We start from the raw sequence: 17,537 nt of genomic DNA, 5'->3' as shown, positions 1-17,537 counted from the left end.
AGGTAGCAGAGGCTACAGAATGGCAAACAGTGACATCCTAAAGAAGTGGGAGGAGAAAGGAGTGGAAAGAAAAACCTGAAGAATGATATTTGTTGCCTAATTTGCACATGGATTGCCATTAACCCATCTGCTAGCATCAGGAAGAAAATAAAAGACTGACTTCAACAAAAACTGGTTTTTCATGCATAAGCCATGTCAAACCAACTCAATATCCTAGTACGTCAGAATAACGTATTTTAGGAACACAGAAGCAGTAGACACTGAATCTTGACATTAGCAAAACCACATCAAAAAATTCAAACTGCATTCTCATGAAAAGATAGGAAAACTCTGTCATACTGTTATCAATGCAAACAGTCATCTTATGGCAAATTTGAAAGTGACTGGGTAACTGCACTGACTTACATTACATTTTTGACATTTTCTTGGAATGTCAAAAAAAATTGAAATAGTAACAAAATAGCCTGACATACTGAATAAACTGTGCAGAGATCTGCCCTGGTCCCACACTGTTCTAACGCTAATGATCCAGATAATGAAGGAGAAAATGACACTCATTAAACTTGGGGAAGCTGCTAACTTGAAGCTGCCAGCTTGGTGGAAGACTTAATTCAAAGCAAGTTTGAGAAACTGGAAAATTCTTTGTTGAGAAAGAGACAAATACCACACAGGAACGTACAGAAGAACATATGTGAGAATCATGAAGCAACAGTTCTGTTCTACTTGTGGCTGATAAAGCTTCCAGCACAAAGCTGTACCCAGTCTACAGCAAATTTCAGAAAAGATCAACTGGAAAGAATCCAAGCAAAAGCAATAGGAACATCACAGAATTAGAAAAACATGACATCTGGGAGGAAAAAAGAAAAAACAGAATTAACTGGAGCTCAGTCAAAAGAAGCAAAAGTAAGGGTCATGATGAAATCTTCTAAATCTGTGAAAGCCTGCTGCAAAGAAAGAGAAAATAATCTGTTCTCTGTGCCCACCACTTTCAGAAGAAGAAACAGAAAAGTTTAAAATGCAAATATTTAGGAAAACATTACTGGGTGGAGTGGCAGGGAGGGTGTGGAGTGAGGGCACAGAAAAAAGAGAAGCACCAAATCAAAATTGCTAAAATGGGGGAAAAAAACAGTGAGTCAGAGTACACAGATTTTCCCCCAATCACTTTCACCAAGCTCCCATCAAAAACTGTATACCCCAAAAAACAACTATACTCCAGCTTTTCATTGACTAGTTGACCTCTGTAAAGTCTCCTCTCCAGATCTAGGACTGTGCTACAAGAAAAACAATTTCAACAGATACATTGTCTCCTCTCTTTCTTCAAAGGACAGTACTCAAAATGAGAATACCAATGAGTTGCTTACCAACTGTAACCTTCTGTGCCAAAATGTCTTAAAAAAAACTCCACCAAACAAACGACTTAAAACCTTAGGTGCTAAAATAGCTTAAGAAGGCTAACCCATCTACTTGCTTTTGTTGATAAAAGAATCCAGCTATGTCCTAACACTACAAACGAACCGGTACCTGACAGAAGAGAGGCACAGTAAAAACGCCTTCAATGCTAGAAATTTTGCTCTCCAGTCTCATTCTGGGGGACAAATAGCAGGAACACCACTTTGACTATAATGTCTTGAGTATTTTTAAATGCTTAGCCACAATCAGCAAGCCGTGGATGAAGATCTTCTGGTTTCACTGCCTGTCAGTTTTCAAAGGGTACATGGTATAGAGAAATTTCTTCTTCCACAAGATCATGGAAGATGATAATTTATACATGGCCATCCCAGCACAATTAACTGGAGTCGGTAATGTAAAGTGCAATCTTATCATTCTGCAGCTTGGCATTAACACTTATTCAGTAGCAGCATCTCTAGAAGTATGGATGGGGTGGGGCAGGGGGGGAACCTGGGGAAAAACCCAACAAAACTTCAATCCCTTCAATTTTTTTTAGCTCCCCTTTAATTTTTTTTAGCTCGTGGACTGTGAGCACTGAGCTATAGCCACCAGTGTATTCCAAACTGCATTTGCATTTGTTCTCACTATGCAAAACATATGGGATTATCTATAGGAAATGAACTCTGATTAGAAATAACTGCAAGCACTATCATCTTATCCAGCCAATAAGATGCAGTCCCCCTCCCCTGCAGTTTGGTCTCCACCATTTGCATCAATGGAAGTAGCTGGGGACAGACGCTTCACAAATCTCCCAAATCCAGTACTCCTGGGTACAAGACTTATTTTAGCCTTTAACCATCCAACTGGAAGATATTTAAGCATGCCACAGAGGCTTAAGGGAGGCTTTGAAATTTCATTTGCTTTATATTGTGCAGTGTCAAAAAGACAGTAATTTGTCATATTTTCTTGAGTATCCCTGAGTGAGATGCTGATGCAGAGATAAATATTTATAAGGTTAGTTCATGCAGGTTTCCTTAAATCTGACTAGATCTAACTCCTTCTTGTTTTAAGAAGTAGGAATTATATGTAAATATCACAGCAAATGAGGACATAAGAGTTAAGATCAGGTTTTTGTGTATGGGAGGGACTTGCTCTGGATTTACAGGATTAGCACCAGTGCCCATCCCTCCCTATCAGGAATGACCCTCTGCTCTCCACTTTGCATCTTTACAACTGCAGATACTGGGATCTTGGAGCATGAGGCTGCCAGCCCACAAAGGCAAAGCACCAGTTGCTCCTAAAGAGTGACAGGGCTGGGACATAAAAGAAAGGAAAATAAATTGGTTTTAAAAAGTAAAATCAATAGGTATAGGCATTTGAAGTCAAGAACGGTGAACAGGCATTGCCATTTCATGGAGTTCCGCTGTACCACTGTTTGTATTCAGAGCAGAAATGTTTTTGCTCAGGTGCCTCACCATGTGGTTATCCCCGGAATCCTTGGCTGTCTGAATGGCCACCAGACCACAGGACACAGCACATTAACATCTACTCAAAACTGACACTTATGGTCTAGAGCAGGACTGAAGTCAGGCAAAGTTTTAGATGCAGATTAGCTACCTGTATCACAAGTGGGATGTTTACTATGCATTGTGGTATAAATACTTGTTCTCTCCCAATTTTTTTCTCAACACTTCCTTCACCTTTGGCGAAAGAATCATCATCTCTGAGAATTTAACTTCCGCGACCTGGGACATGGAAGCAAACACAGAGTGATACAACCATCACACAGGTAAAACACCAAAAACTATACAGCCACCAAAACCTGCAGGCTTTTCTCATACAGATGCCTGACAGCAGCTCCAAGAAAGTGTTAGTATTACTCGGAAAAGATAATCATATCAGTAATCACTTTCAGAGCCATGATTTAGCCATGCTTTGAGCTAAGACATTCCCATCACATCATTTTCACCTGAGGAGGGTGGGGATACAGCCTACTTTGTCTTTTCACACTAGAAAGACATACATCACTATGGAAATCAATTTGATTTCTTCTCCTCTCACACTACTGACAAGTGGGTGCACTGGCAGGGGGGAAAAAAACTCAAAAGATCAAGCTGATGAAAAAGTTGAGCTGTATCAATACTGCCCTTCTTTGTGCCTTCTCAGTTCTCACCATGTCTCCTAAACTCTCTTCTTTAAAGCATCTTCCCCTCTCCTCTCCCACTGCTACAAAACACACATATGAGCAGAGAGGTCACTTGTAAACTGTCAATCAAATCTTCAAAACCAGATTGGAATGGTTTTCTTTTACAGTGTGTATCTCAATAAAGAAAACAAACATTTTTAGTTGGCTTTCATTTACATTCTTTGCTCAATTTTAGATCTTTAGTCTGTATTCAGTTTTTCCTCCCTAATAATGGCATGACTAGATTCTTTCTTATAGGATGGAAAAGGGCAGAAGACTTTGCAGTGTTCCCTCGTGGAAGATGACACAGTAATTCAAAGCATTATAGGTCAGGTCAGCTTTAGGATACAGCTACTTTGGACTGCTCTGCTTTGGTTTATACAATCTTATTACTTCTTCATTGACCAGACAAATCTTTAGGAAGATTACTGCTACATCTTCAATGATAAAATAACCCATTTGCAATCCAGGCTGCACTTAAAGCAACAAGGTTGTAAAATAAAAGTGTCGGAAAGTCATTAAGATTCATTTAAGCTACCAAGAATATGTGTTTAATTTTAAACTGCTAATGAATTTCAGAGATAGCATCTCAGGTAAAAGTCACTTTTAATACAATCCTTTGAGTCCATTGGTTTTCTAGGGACCTCATTTGACTAAGGTGTCAGGTATCATGAGTTACTCTGTTACAGCAGTACTTTTAAAAGAATCCCAGACCATAGGAAGACTTAACCTGAAGCTCTCTCCTCCAAGCCCCTCAGCTCCACACACAGCCACAGCCCTGCTAAGGTTCCACACTACCACCCAGCAGCCCCCCAGCCCCAGCCCAGCTTGGAACAATGTTTCCTATTGCATACTCCAACATGAACTAGCCCTTCACACACCACATTGCTGAAAGGCTTCATCCTAAGGTCCCAGAAATACCAAAGAAGTGTTGGATTCAGCATGCATTGAACTGCAGAGGAGATACACCACTCTCAGACATCATAAAGGGGGTGTATAATGTAGTATAATGAGAGTACACTAAACTAATTCATTTCAGTTGAAGCCATCCAGATGATGCCCTAAGCCTGACCTGCAGAAGGACATTTGCTGCCCTGACCATGAGAAGCAACACGTTCTTCCCTTCATCTTTTCCCCTCATCTTCCCACAGCACGTAAACAGTCAGCTTTATGTATGGATCAGTCATAAGACCTTTACCAACCTTCAGCATATTGCTAAACTATGTCAATGCTCAACAAGAATCCTTCAATATCCATAAGGTATTCCAGAAAAGTATGGTTTTACAATCCTATTTTGCATAGATGTCACCCATCCTCGAGAGAGAAATGGGATATTTGGGTGTCTGGGAGGGGAGAAAGCATGGCCACAGGGCTGCTGGGAACAGAATGTGATACTGCAGGTAGGTTGCCCTGGCTGCAGGGCAGGAGGAGGAGCAGAGAAAGACACTTTTGGAACCTCTGGGCTTTCAACCCAGTAAGCCAGGATTTCAGAAAGAGTTCACACACAAAGGACACACTTCCTTGCTTGGCTTTACAGAGTTACAACTGCAGAAGCAGAGGACACTGGCAGGAAGAGGTGTCTAAGACCAGCTACTGGTTGAAAACATCACTGCCCACAGAATGCAACAATTTATGGCTCTAACATAGGTTTAGGCAAAAATTCACTCTGACCACACAGCTTGAACTGTAGTCAAACATTGACTTTAGACAAGCCACAGTTGCGCATAGGAAAAAAGGTTCAGTCCCAAGACACTTTAAAAAAAAATAAATAAAGCAATTGATTTTAAAAACTACCCATCACATGAATGCTTCTCTGGCTGGATGAATCTTCTCTGAATCACTGCCAAAGTCAGTACAGATATGACATGGCTGAAGGCAAGCACACAAGCTGGCCAGATATCCTGAGAAGTGGAAGAAACTTGGTATTTGTATACAACCACATAAAAAGTAATTTTATGGGCACACTTTGTCATTCATTACTTCCTTCACCTCAATAGCCCCAAATCCTACAGCTATGCAAACCAACCAAATCCTTATGAGTAGCATTTGTTATAAAACCCAAACTTCATTCAGCAGTTGTATAGAGTGCTCAAAGTAAAACAGAGTATGGGGAGAACATGTAACACACATTTTGTCACTCTCCAAATGACCTTGCAAAAGACAGAAACTGTTTTCAGATGGAGGCAAGTCCCTGTAATGAAGGCTGAGAAAAGATCTCTTCCTCCATCCATCCAGGAGTCCATCTATAATAGAGTTGGTACCCAGCCAGAAAGACTGAGCCAGTCATTTAACTCAACTATTTTTGTGTTAAAATTATGGAAACAGCTATTCAGATATGTTTCTAAAGAGAAACCCCAGTCCTTGCTGTGCAATCCAGAACCCAAGAACCCAAACCCTAGATCTTCCCAAACTCTGTTTGGTAAAATGAAGAAAATCCATTACATGTCACCTTGCCATCAAAATTATTCCACATTTACCACAGTCAAGAATAATAACTGAAATTACTGAACTTTGGTTTTCAGTCTGTGGGGTGGTTGGGTTTTTTTCAGGCTAAAGCGTACTAGCTTTAGCAAGGCTGAGAAATTTGCACTCTGAGGCAGCCCCTGAAGGGTCCCAGGAGTGCACGGGCAAGATCTGCCCCACAGCCACTAAGACCATTTCCTAGCAGGCACAAGAGAAGTCACCCCTAATGCTTTTATTTGACTTTGGTTACAGAAACCCCTCTTGGTCAGAGCAGGGTGGCTGAACCAGCTTACAGGTAGCTGTGGGATCCTGAGATTGGAAACATGAGTCATTCCAGGAAAAAACACATTTCAGCTGGTAACCGGTCTGAAACAAGTATGTTTTACCAGTACATTTCAGAGCAAGTCAACCCAGTCTCTGGTGTTTGAACGGCTATTACTCTTGATATTTTTCATAATATGAATAATGATGGATTTATTACCAGTTAGTTCCTCAGTTGCTCTGTTTTATGATGATCATATAAGATACAGTTAAACATACCTTACATAATCTTCTGAAACTGAAGGTGCTATTTTTACCTTTTTTAAATGTACAAGAGCAATAGTGACATTTTTATTATGGCTGAGTTGCTCAATAAAAACCCCACCTAGCACTAACATATTTCATATTCATTTTAAGAAAACAACCCAACAACACAGGTCTATTTTATTAAAAAAAAAAGGGGGGGAAATTTAAAGACACAAGTAAAGACAACATCTCTTAGAACCACAGTTCAGGGCAACACACAGATCAGACACAAGGTTAACCCTCACACATGGTAGAAAAATTCCCATCAGCCCTTCAATAGGTAAACCTTGCAAATACAGGCAAGTTCTGGAGATGCTCTGCAAAGCCAGGTCTAAGTCAGTCTAAGCTTGTTTGCTTACGTAGCTCCATAAAATTTTTTGGAATTCATAGAGAAAAATAACCTTTGTTGGATTGCCAGAAAAATTAGTAGGCTTCCCTGGCCAAGCTGGCCCAGCAGTTTGCTATCACTGAAAAGAGATGGGACCTATTCTTCTCTTTCCCATTTCTTCTTCTTCCTTTCCCTGTAAGGGCACCTCACCTCATCTGCCTCATCGCATGCTTCCAAGAACTGATTCCATCCTTTAACCCAAAAGAAAACCAATCTCAGAAAAGACAAGTATGTGTGACAGCTTTCCTACCTAGTTATGGAGTTAGGCATGCACATAGGTAGTGAACAACCAAGCTGGCCTGAGGTAAGAGATCCAAATGTTCTAACAAAAACAACATCATCTTTTGGCAGCAGTGAGCTTTTAGCATGACCCACATCCCTTGAGAAATGATGACCTGCCTCTCTCCCAGGGGAAAAGTTTCTTCACCTCTTCACACTGTAGATTTTTCATTTTAAAAAAAAATTAAAAAAAAATTAGCATTTCAACAGTCAAAGAGGAAAAAGTGACTTGCATCTCCGATGGCTGCACACACACTGTCTCCCTGAAACTCTATTGAGCATTGCCAAATTGACCTGGAAGGCAATTTCACATCACCTATAGACATGTCACCTTAGTTAACGTGCACTTTAAATGAGACCCCAGTAAAATAAACCTTGTAAACAAGAGCTGGACTTTTGGACATGAAGGACCCAAGAACTTCTCAGAGATGAATACAAGCAAAACAAAGTCAGGCTGTTACAGCGCAGGATTCCTTTATTCAAGTTTTCAAAATTGTCCATTTTCCAAACACTGTGAGAACTTGCACCCTGGGAAGAAGAGTTTAACCATTTCTGAGTAAACCAGGACAAATTATACATTTACCAAAATTAGCTAAGAATAAGACTAGCAAGACATCTTGCAGTGCTCTTCTCCTACTGGAGGCTGTATCAGTACTATTTTCCAAAGGACACTGGGGAGGAAGTTATCCTCCAACAACAACTCAACTAGGTGTTGCAAGTGTTATCACACACCTAAACTCATCCTGTCGTGCACAGCATCATCTGCAACAGCCTTTGCAATGCTTCTCTGACTTTTCATTTGTTAACAAGTGTAATACTCCTTTGCTAGCAAGGAACTCCACAGAGATTCTTCCTGACCTTTTTTGGCATCAGATCTAGAAAAAATAATGCATGCCAAACACAAAACAAGTCTGAGTACACACCAGAGACGTCAGTAACCCAAATAGCATTTGCTCTCCACTCCTACAGCTAATCTCATAGCCTCCTTGCTCAATTCTCATGTAGCCTTTTAGAAAATAAACTCAATGCTTCTTCTAAAACCTTTCAAATGTTAAATGTGGTGACTACGTGTAATGTTATAACAGCCTACCTGTAAAGGATATCAAAAGCATCAGTTTATGAAAATTGGATATAATCTGTGACATTCTATCCTGATCATTCCTAGGCATTATAATGGGCTATTTTGATTGCTTTCCCCTCACAGGGCTGTCCTGGTGTCAGCTGGGATACAGTTAATTTTCTTTCTAGTAGCTGGTACACTTCCATGTTTTGGATTTAGGATGAGAACTATGTTAATAACACACTGGTGTTTTGGTTGTTCCTGAGGAGTGCCCACATCAAGTCAAGGACTCTTCAGTTTCTCACCCCACCAGCAAGGAGGCTGGGGGTGCATGAGAGGCTGGGAGGGGACACAGCCAGGACAGCCGACCCAAACTGGCCAAAGGGATATTCCTTACTATATGGTGTCATGCTGAACAAAAAACAGGGGAGATCTGGCTGGGGGGCAGTGGTTCCTGCTTGGGACTGGCTGGGCATCAGTCAGCAGGTGGTGAGCCTCTACATTGTTCATCACTTATTTGTAGTCTTTTTTAGTTATTATTATTTTACCTTCCTTTTCTGTTCTATTGCACTGTGTATCTCAACCCAGGAGTTTTACCTTCTTTCCAGTTCTCTTCCCCATCCCACTGGGGGAAGCGAGTGAACTGTGTGGTGTTTAGCTGCCTGACAGGTTAAATCACAAGGGCCTTCGTTATAATCATCATTTAAAAACTAAAGCTAGGTGTGCAATAGTCAGGGAGGAGGGGAAAAAACCCCAACAAAACAAACAAAACCCCAACAATGAACCAACCAACTGATCAGGAAAAAAACACTACCACCAAAACCACTTTTGGCCTCAACTGTTCGGACTTCAGATTTCCTGGAATTAAATATTTCGTAACAAAACAGGAGATGACAATGTTACAGCTAGTGAGCTTTTTCATGAACTGTTTAAAATGCATGCATTCTCCATCTAGAGCATAGATGCTGGTGGCAAATCTCCCTCTAGCCTAAGATTTAGAAGCAAGCAGTACTTTGTCCTCACAATTATGCTGCACAGATATGTTTCTCTTGGAAATTGTTTACTACATCTCTTGCTGTGACTATGTACAGTAACTGGAACATCATAGTTAGAGTTGGACAGGAAAAAGAAAAGCAAACCGACCCACCAAGAAAGCATCTGACAGCACTTGAGCCATTGTTCTGCACAGTATCAAGGCTTGAATTCTGACATAATCCCCTGACATCTTGGATGATGTCAGCACAATCAGCTATTAGAATGAAGAGTGATCATCCACAAGACATTAATTCAGGAAGAATCAATGGCCTTGCAATACATATTTCTCCCTTAACATCTCATAAATGGACTTCAATACATTTGAGCCAGAAGGGAAAGCAGGCCTTTTAAGAAAGCTTGTGATATTTTTGTCTTGTGGCAAAGCCTTCTGAATTTTTAGCTTTTCCAGCCCCTTGAAGTTTAATTCCACACTTGTGTTTTGATATAATAAAAGCTCCTCATTCCTTTCCAAGGATGCTCAGAGCTTTAACAGTACACTAAGCAAGACCAACCCACAGATTTTACCTTCCCCCAGTCCTTCTCACCCCCTCTCTCAATTCCCATTTAAGGAGAGAAAACATTCTCCTATCTGAATCAATACCTAGTAGTTTGGCAGAGATGAACATCATGGAAAAGAAGGAAAGAAGAAAGGGGGGAGGAAAAAAAAGAAAAAAATCCCTTTCCTATTTTTATTTCAGATTTGAAAACTTCTGCTCTAATACTTTCTATTATACAACTATGTTGTGCTATCATCCTCCATTAAAATCAATTATCTGGGAAAATTCTTCTAGCAGATTTTTCTCTGGAAAATGATCCAAATCCTTGCTGCCAGTTAGTTTTGACATCTAAAGCACTTTACAAACATATGAATCATGCATAGACACCGAGTCCAGTTGCAACTTCCTGACCAAAAATATGTTGAAGTGTCAAATCAGAATTACAGAACCACAGCTCATTCGTGAAAGATTTGGGTGATATTTTACAGATTCCTTTCCTCGTGGTTTCAAAACTTAAATTGCACCTGAAGATGACCTAGAAATAAAGTTAATCAAAGGAAAAAAATAACTTCTGAAAACTCGCTCTATATTAAAAACCAACAATATGAGCTGCAGCCACTTGATCAAGCCGTCAGAAAGGCAGAATTTAGATCCTGGCCATTGAAAGAAGCTTCTAAGTGTTCATCGAGTGCTAATCTCCATCATGAAAAGAATCTACAGACTTAGAGATTCTCCCTCCTTATTGATTTTCTCTCCAGGGATGCATAATGAAAGAATGATACTGGTCTCATGAAGTATTATCCACCCTTACTTATCTGCAGCCCTCTGCAGCCACAGGCTCAGCTTGAATGCAGATGGCTCAGTTTCTCCGATTTCTCTGTTGCCACAAATTCTGCAGCAGTAAGTGTGAAGAGAGCACAAGGACCACCACACTCCGAAGTTTACTGTGTGAACAAATGCAGAAATCCCCACTGCTGCTCAGCAGGAGAGCTCCTTCCCACTGGGCTATAGGTTTATTCCAACAGGATGGCATGGCATTTCCTCTATGGTTTGCCTGCCAGGAAAGTAATTTCCTATTTTTGTCCTGTTGTGAGCTAGTAGAAGCTGGCATTGATGGAGGCTGGGAAGAATCAGAGGCTGGTTTGCTAGTGGTTTAACCAAACATGTGTTTACAATCACCCCATTCATCATGCCCTGTCTATGCAAAACTGTCTTTTTTTGGAATTTCCCCATGCTCCTTGGGTTTGGCTTCCAAAAAAGTTGAAACAGACTCACTAAGAAATACATTGTTTGAATATCATGGCTAGAGCAACAGAACTGTTGCTCAGTTGAAACAGTAATGATTACAATGGTTAACATTGTAATCATTAATGAAACTGTTGCACATTAAGATCAACATGGCTGCTCAACTTGTTGCTGTTGGCCTAAGGATGACAGCCCAACAGCAGGAGGGTAAGATAATGGAAAAACCTCTTGCAGTCTTCTCCTGGAGTCCAACAAAAGAATACAACAGAAATAGGACACTGTTTCTTTCTCAGATGCTCTACAGCTTCTACCCACAAGAGGAGAATGCAGAGATGGTCATGGTGTTCCCAGTAAGTGCATCTAGGGCACTTATCACCTCTGTATCCAAGGATCATGACTATCACCATAAGGCCAAAGCTCTTTTCAGAAACATACTGCACAATATAATTAAGACTTGCAACTCCCCTCACCCCCTCCCCAGTTCTCACTTCAGGGAAGAATAAATAGAGTCTGTCCCATCTTCATGTGGTAAAGGGAGAATTTCTCTCTGCTGATCCTTTCTCCAAGAAGAAGACAAATTATTCTAGCAAAGAAGCCTTATCCCATCATACCTGAACCAACATAATCTCAAAGACAGCAGTCTTCAAAGCTGCAAAGAGCTCCAAAAGAGAGCTCTTTCACTTCTCTCAGTATCAACAAGGTAGACTTTCATGCCATATGCCTAGATTATGCAAGTTTTAGCCTAGTAATCTACAAGTTTGGTACAACCTGTAATTTTACTTCATATTACACAGAGAACTACGCATTTTTCTCTCTGTTTTACTCTCTCCAAAGTTGATACCCAGGGATACAATGACCTACCAAAGGGTTCTGAAAGGCTTCAGCAAGAAAAAGATCCCTCACACTAATTTATAATAGTAGTTACATGCTGTATTATCCATGCTACTGGAAGTCTCCTACTCTGCTAAAGAGATCATCCACTTCAAAACAACTGATCTTCATGACAGACAGTTTTGCTGTAGCCATTCAGGAGTCGTAATCGGCATTCCCCATGGGTTAACTAATTGGGATGCAATTAGCAAGTTTCATTAAAAACTCTCTTGACTTGTAGATAAGCATTAGTGTTGGGCTTTGAAGAACCCACATTATTCATCCTGACTATATTTTTGTTCAATCCACACCTGAGTCTCTGGTCTTTGCCTACAAAGGGTGTCTGCCAAGTAAAAATCCAAGCAGCCATATAGCTGCCACCACCTCCTAATGGAAGATGACTCGCCCAGTGCTCAAAACCTCATGGTTCCATGACTGACTCCTCACCATTAAACAGAAACCCCTGGTCTTTTCTGATATAGAGACCAGGAAAGACAGAACTGTTCACAAGGACACTACTCTAAAGTAGGGCATGAACTCGCCTTCAGTCTTGACAACCATGTCCATCTGCTCTGCATGAACTGATCCCTCTGCAACTTATGGAAGACCCGAGGAAAGCAAAGAGGGAGCTAAGTTCTCAGGCAATGGGTGCACATTAATGTGAATGTGAAGATCTCTTTAAACAGTTTCAGGATAACCTGTCACTGATGATGACTCACTTCTTGAATCCTTCAATATTCAGGGTTCTTATGCACATTTTAAGTCCAAAAGCTGCTAGAAACCACAAACCCCACCACTTTCAGATGAAAATGTACCTGTATGAAAAATGTAGTGCCTATGTGTCTCTCTTATATCAGGTACCCACTGAAGAGACAGTATCCACAGGAATAAAGCATATAAGCAAAGGGACTGTAGAATATATCCAACCAAATCTTATAGTCAGGCTATTCTGGTTGTTTAATCACTGAAGAGATTAACAGTCTGTTTGCAGACAGTATGCCTCATACTAATCAACAGTTTTCTTTAATGCTGCACTCATAGTGGAATCTGGCTTCCTAGGACATTACTCTCCACATCCACAATGCAACAGAGGAGCATACTGAGTTCAAGTGGGAAATGCTGTCCAAAAAGATCATCCAATTCAACAGATGGCATGAGAATAAGAAAGACCTGGCACAGGACTAGTTCAGAAGCACACAGCTCAACATGTATAAAGAGAAGTCAGTGAGGTGACATCTGTTTACTTCATAATATTATGTTTCACAACAATCACTGGTTTGGGAGAAAAAGTGGTAGGAAACAAGACTACTTTGCCACATCCAAGTTTAGACTGAAAAGTGCTCTCCTGACCAGCAGGCAGTGCAAGGTTAGCAAACCTGTAAATAAAGTTCAATGCTAATAAAAGGACACCTTGGCAACCTCATTCCTTGCAATTCTTAAAAAGACTGGGGGTTTCAACTTTTTGGTAAAGGATCACCATTCCTAGATTTCCCTGGGTGAAGAGTCATAACTGGTATATTTTGGACATGGCCAGGAGCAGGTCCAGTTTCCAAGAAAAACAATCCAAACTTCTTAGCCTGCTTTCATACAGGAGGCTTACGCAATCACGCTGTAGCCAAGCCAATTGGCAAGCTGCGTGCAAGCTTGACAGAGGCAGAGGTCTCAAGAGTTATCTTCCTTGTTTGTGAAAACACTGGGCCAGGTGGGCAAATGTAAGAAACGCTACACTGTGAACTGGCATCAATACTCTCGTAATTGAGATAAATCCAAAAAGAAGCAGGCTTCCCTAGTCTTAGTTTGGACAAAAATGTTGGCTTAAAGTGAAGAAAAGCTTTTCTCTTGACCCCATTAATAAAGTTCACCCAGAGGTTTAGAGTAAAAAGGCCAGCAGAAAATAGCAAGGGTTTTGCACCACAGTGTTTGCTGCAACCAGTGAAATTTTTACTCGAGCAAATACTTAAGTGCATCCTAAAAAAGTCTACCACTGGACATCAAAAGGCAACCCCTTCATCTACTCCCCCACTCCCGATTTCAGTGGTCTGAAGAAGCACCTGAGTGCATTTCCCACACACAGATACACACTTCCTGAGACAGGGCTCAACTGGTCTAAGAAAAAGTTTTATCTAGAAATCTAGCCTCATTTAGCACAATCACCTCTACAACCAGATATAGAGAGGCATGGCAAAAGGGAGAAGAGGAGTAACAACATGGTCCCACCTAGTGTGACACTACCCGGGAGCCCCTCGGCTTGCCTGCTGCCACCGCTATGCACGCCCAGGGAAGCTGATGGTGCCTCACAGTCTAGATGGACATCTGTTAGTTCGGGGCTGTCAGAAAACAAATTCCCAGTGCAACACTCCCGTACTGCTGGCAGAAGCAGCGCATGACCCAGCTATGCCTCTCCTCTGCCAGCTGGGAACTCCCTGCCTTGGAAGGATACCTTCGCCAGAAAGATCCAGATACTTTTTTGCCCATTTACACCCCAAGCACAGATTGGAACATGACCAAAAACTTCTAAAAAACCTTTGTGACAATTCTTGCTGGAGTCATTTAAGTGCTCACAAGACAGAGGGTTGCAAAAATTTGATTTATTCACCGAGTGCATAGTATACACTTTAGCAGAACTGAAACGCAGAGATCCATTTTGCATTTAGGCAGCGCTTTTGGACTACCTAATAAAAAACACAGGAATATGCTACTGAAATCCAGGTGTGGCTGTATCTGAGGATGAAAGCCAATTCACACAGCGCTCAGGGAGGGGACAGTTTGATTAACAAAACCAAGGAAAACCATGAAAGTACCACAAGATCTTTAATATGTAGCCAGGGCAAACAAGACCTACTTTAAGAACAAATAAAGTCCAAGTGAAGAAAATAAATCAGACTATAACATGGTAAAATGACCACTGGAGGCAAGCGTCAGGGTCTGCTGCTCTGTCAGTTTACTGTTTGCAGTAAGGCTACCAAACAGTACTCTTCAGGCTTTGCTGTTTGCTCTATATTGTGCTGAATTTTAAAGAGTTTGGTTTTGGAGGAAAAAAAACACAAGCAGCCTTGATATTAACATACACCTGTACAAAGATAGCCAGAGGAATACAGCTCCGGTACAGCTCTCCTTCTTATGCTGCACTGAGAGGTTAAGCCCTGAAGGAAGACTAACACAGCAATGGCAAGTGCATCCTGCTTACCTTCTGCACCCTGCTTCAGTTCCAAAATGATCATGAAGCACAGGCAAAGCTCCTATTTAAAGTTTCAAGCATATTTCCTTTTTCTGTGTGAGTTCTCTAGTCTCCATGCATTTATGGTGGGTTTTTTTAACCTGTCCTCATAACTCACTCCTTTTAAATCTAGGATTAGCCTTGTTGCCCTTCTCCATACCTTTTCTAGAGCTTTAAGCTCAACTACTAGTCTCTAAATGCAGGAATAGATTGAGTTGGACTGTTAATGTATCCTTGCAACCTTTATGAGGCAGAATAATTTCAACTGTCCCTTAGAAGCGTACCTTGAGGTGGTAGATACCCACATCCCTCCTATCCTGCTTGCTCTTGCTTTCCCCCAAACCCAAATTCATTCTACTTTACCGAAGGGAAAAGCAAACCACATTCTTCGGGTCTGTTTTAGAAAACCTGATCAATGCTGCTTTGACATACCAGCAACACATGTTCCCATTTCAACAAATGGGAACATTTCAGGCAGACCACCACTTCAGATGGAGTGGGGCTCCTGGCTGCTGAATCAGCACTTTCCATCCTGCTGGCAATACAGAGTTATGCGACGCTTCAAAGGAAAGCGGGGGAAAAGGGGGGAAAGGGTGGGAGGGGGCCCTGGCACTTAAGCAACAGAAGCGGGCAAGAGGATTGAGCAGGAGTTCATCTGCCAAACCAATTAACTGCAAACTGTTCTTATAACGATGCCACAGTTTCAGCCCCAGCTTGCAGTACCACAGTTATACAATGAGAGAGCCATGCGTGCACGGCTCTCCCCGGCGGGGAGCTGGGGCAGGAGCAGCCCCGCACTCCCCGCTATTGCGGAGCTCCTGGGCTAGCGCGGGGCTCTGGGCAGGGCTGGGGTTCCGCGGCGGGCAGGGCCGCTCTCCCGCAGGCACACGGCCGCCCGGAGTGGTCGCACATCCCCGCCGCGGATGAGCAGTGAGGTGGCAGCACACCGGGATGGCATTTCTGCGAACTGCCCATCCGCCAGCACTCCCGCAAACCCCGAACGGAGCGGGGGAAACACCGGGGACTTTCGGTGGCGGCAGCAGCACCGCCAACAGTTGGCGGGGCAAGACCTCACTCTCCTCCAGTGCGGGGCGACGGAACAGCCCGGCTCCCGGCACCGCCGGGGCGAGGCGCGCAGCAGGCGAGCAAACAAAACGCGGCAAAGAAGCCCCAAACCGAGGGAAAGGGCCGCTCCCCCGAGCCCCGCGGCAGCCGGCCGTCCCCCGTCCGGGCCCGGGGACGGCGGCTAGTGCGCCGGGGGCGCTCCCCGCGAGCACGGGGTGGGGGGGGGGGGGGGGGGGGGCGGCTCGCCGGCGGCCCCAGGAAAAGGAAGTTTGCTCTCCTCCTCCTCCTCCCACCGGCCTCCGCCACCGAGGAGCCGGCGAGCCCTCATCCACCCCGGACCGACCCCCCCCCCCCCCATCCCCTGCTGCGGCTACCCAGGGGCAGCCGCTGGCCCCCTGCGCGCCCCGCACCGCCCCCCGGCCCCTTACCTGCTGGGCGGGCGGCCGGCACCGACCCTGCCGGGCGCCGCGCACCCGCCGAGCCCGGGGCGGGCGCGGAGGGTCAGGGGAAGGAAGGGTCGTGTGAGCCGGCGGGGACGGGAGCGCGGGCGGGGAGGGGGGATCCTCCGAGCGGGGGGGGGGGGTGGAGTGGGACGCAGGCGGGGGAGGGCAAGCTCTAGGAGCCACGCGCCTCAAGAACAACAGTAACAAAAGACAAAAAAATTACAATTTTAGAAAAAAAATTAAAAATAAAACAAAAAAGAATTACAATTAAACAAATCGGGAGAGGAAAAAAAAAGGCAAAAAAAAAAAAAGGCAAAAAAAAAAAGCAAAACACACCCAAAGCGGACGCGGACGTTCGCGCCTCCGCAAGGCGTCCCTGGACTGCGGGAAGAGGTCTGCGGAGAAAACTTCTGCCTGCCCGCTGCCGCCGCCGATCCCGGTGCTAACGACGCCCCGCCACCGCCGCGCTCTCGCCTCGCGCCCAGCTGACTCCCGGTGCCGCTCCGCCCCGCTCCCGCCCCATTCCCGCCCTGCTCCCGCCCCGCTCCCGCCCCCGCCGCACGCAGCCGCAGCCTCGGCCCGTGCCTCGCCGCGCCAGGAGGCGGCCGGGAGCGCCGGCGGCGCCGGCGGGCGGTGCGGGGATGGCGTCTCCCCCCATCGCCACTCTCCGCCGTTCCGGTGCGAACGGGGCTGGGGGCGGCAGGTCGCGGGACCATGGCGGGTCTCCTGCCCTCCAACGAAAGCTCACCCGCAGGTAGCATCGGCTCGTGCTTTTGTTGGGAAGGGCTGATTTTCTTTAAAATAAAACTAACAGAGCATCTGCAAATGCAAGGC

General features: G+C 43.9%; 1 protein-coding gene across 5 annotated transcripts in view; it reads right to left on the bottom strand.

The window, feature by feature from the left end:
- Window positions 1-17,187, bottom strand: part of GRB10 (growth factor receptor bound protein 10) — a 145,138-nt gene extending 127,951 nt beyond the window's left edge. The window contains exons 1-2 of one of the 5 annotated variants that reach the window (XM_064660352.1): window positions 17,040-17,178; window positions 16,689-16,890 (exon numbers count right to left, since the gene is read on the bottom strand). The gene's annotated coding sequence lies outside the window, so the exon portion shown is untranslated. Of the gene's footprint in view, window positions 1-16,688 lie in introns of all 5 variants that reach the window. The other 4 variants (XR_010431839.1, XM_064660370.1, XM_064660344.1 and 1 more) reach the window with 4 other exon arrangements.
- Between the last annotated feature and the right edge of the window lie 350 nt (window positions 17,188-17,537).

The sequence above is a fragment of the Pseudopipra pipra genome, chromosome 1 (genome assembly GCF_036250125.1).
Source record: "Pseudopipra pipra isolate bDixPip1 chromosome 1, bDixPip1.hap1, whole genome shotgun sequence".
NCBI lineage: Eukaryota > Metazoa > Chordata > Aves > Passeriformes > Pipridae > Pseudopipra > Pseudopipra pipra.
This window is presented reverse-complemented; position numbering and strand designations above follow the sequence as displayed.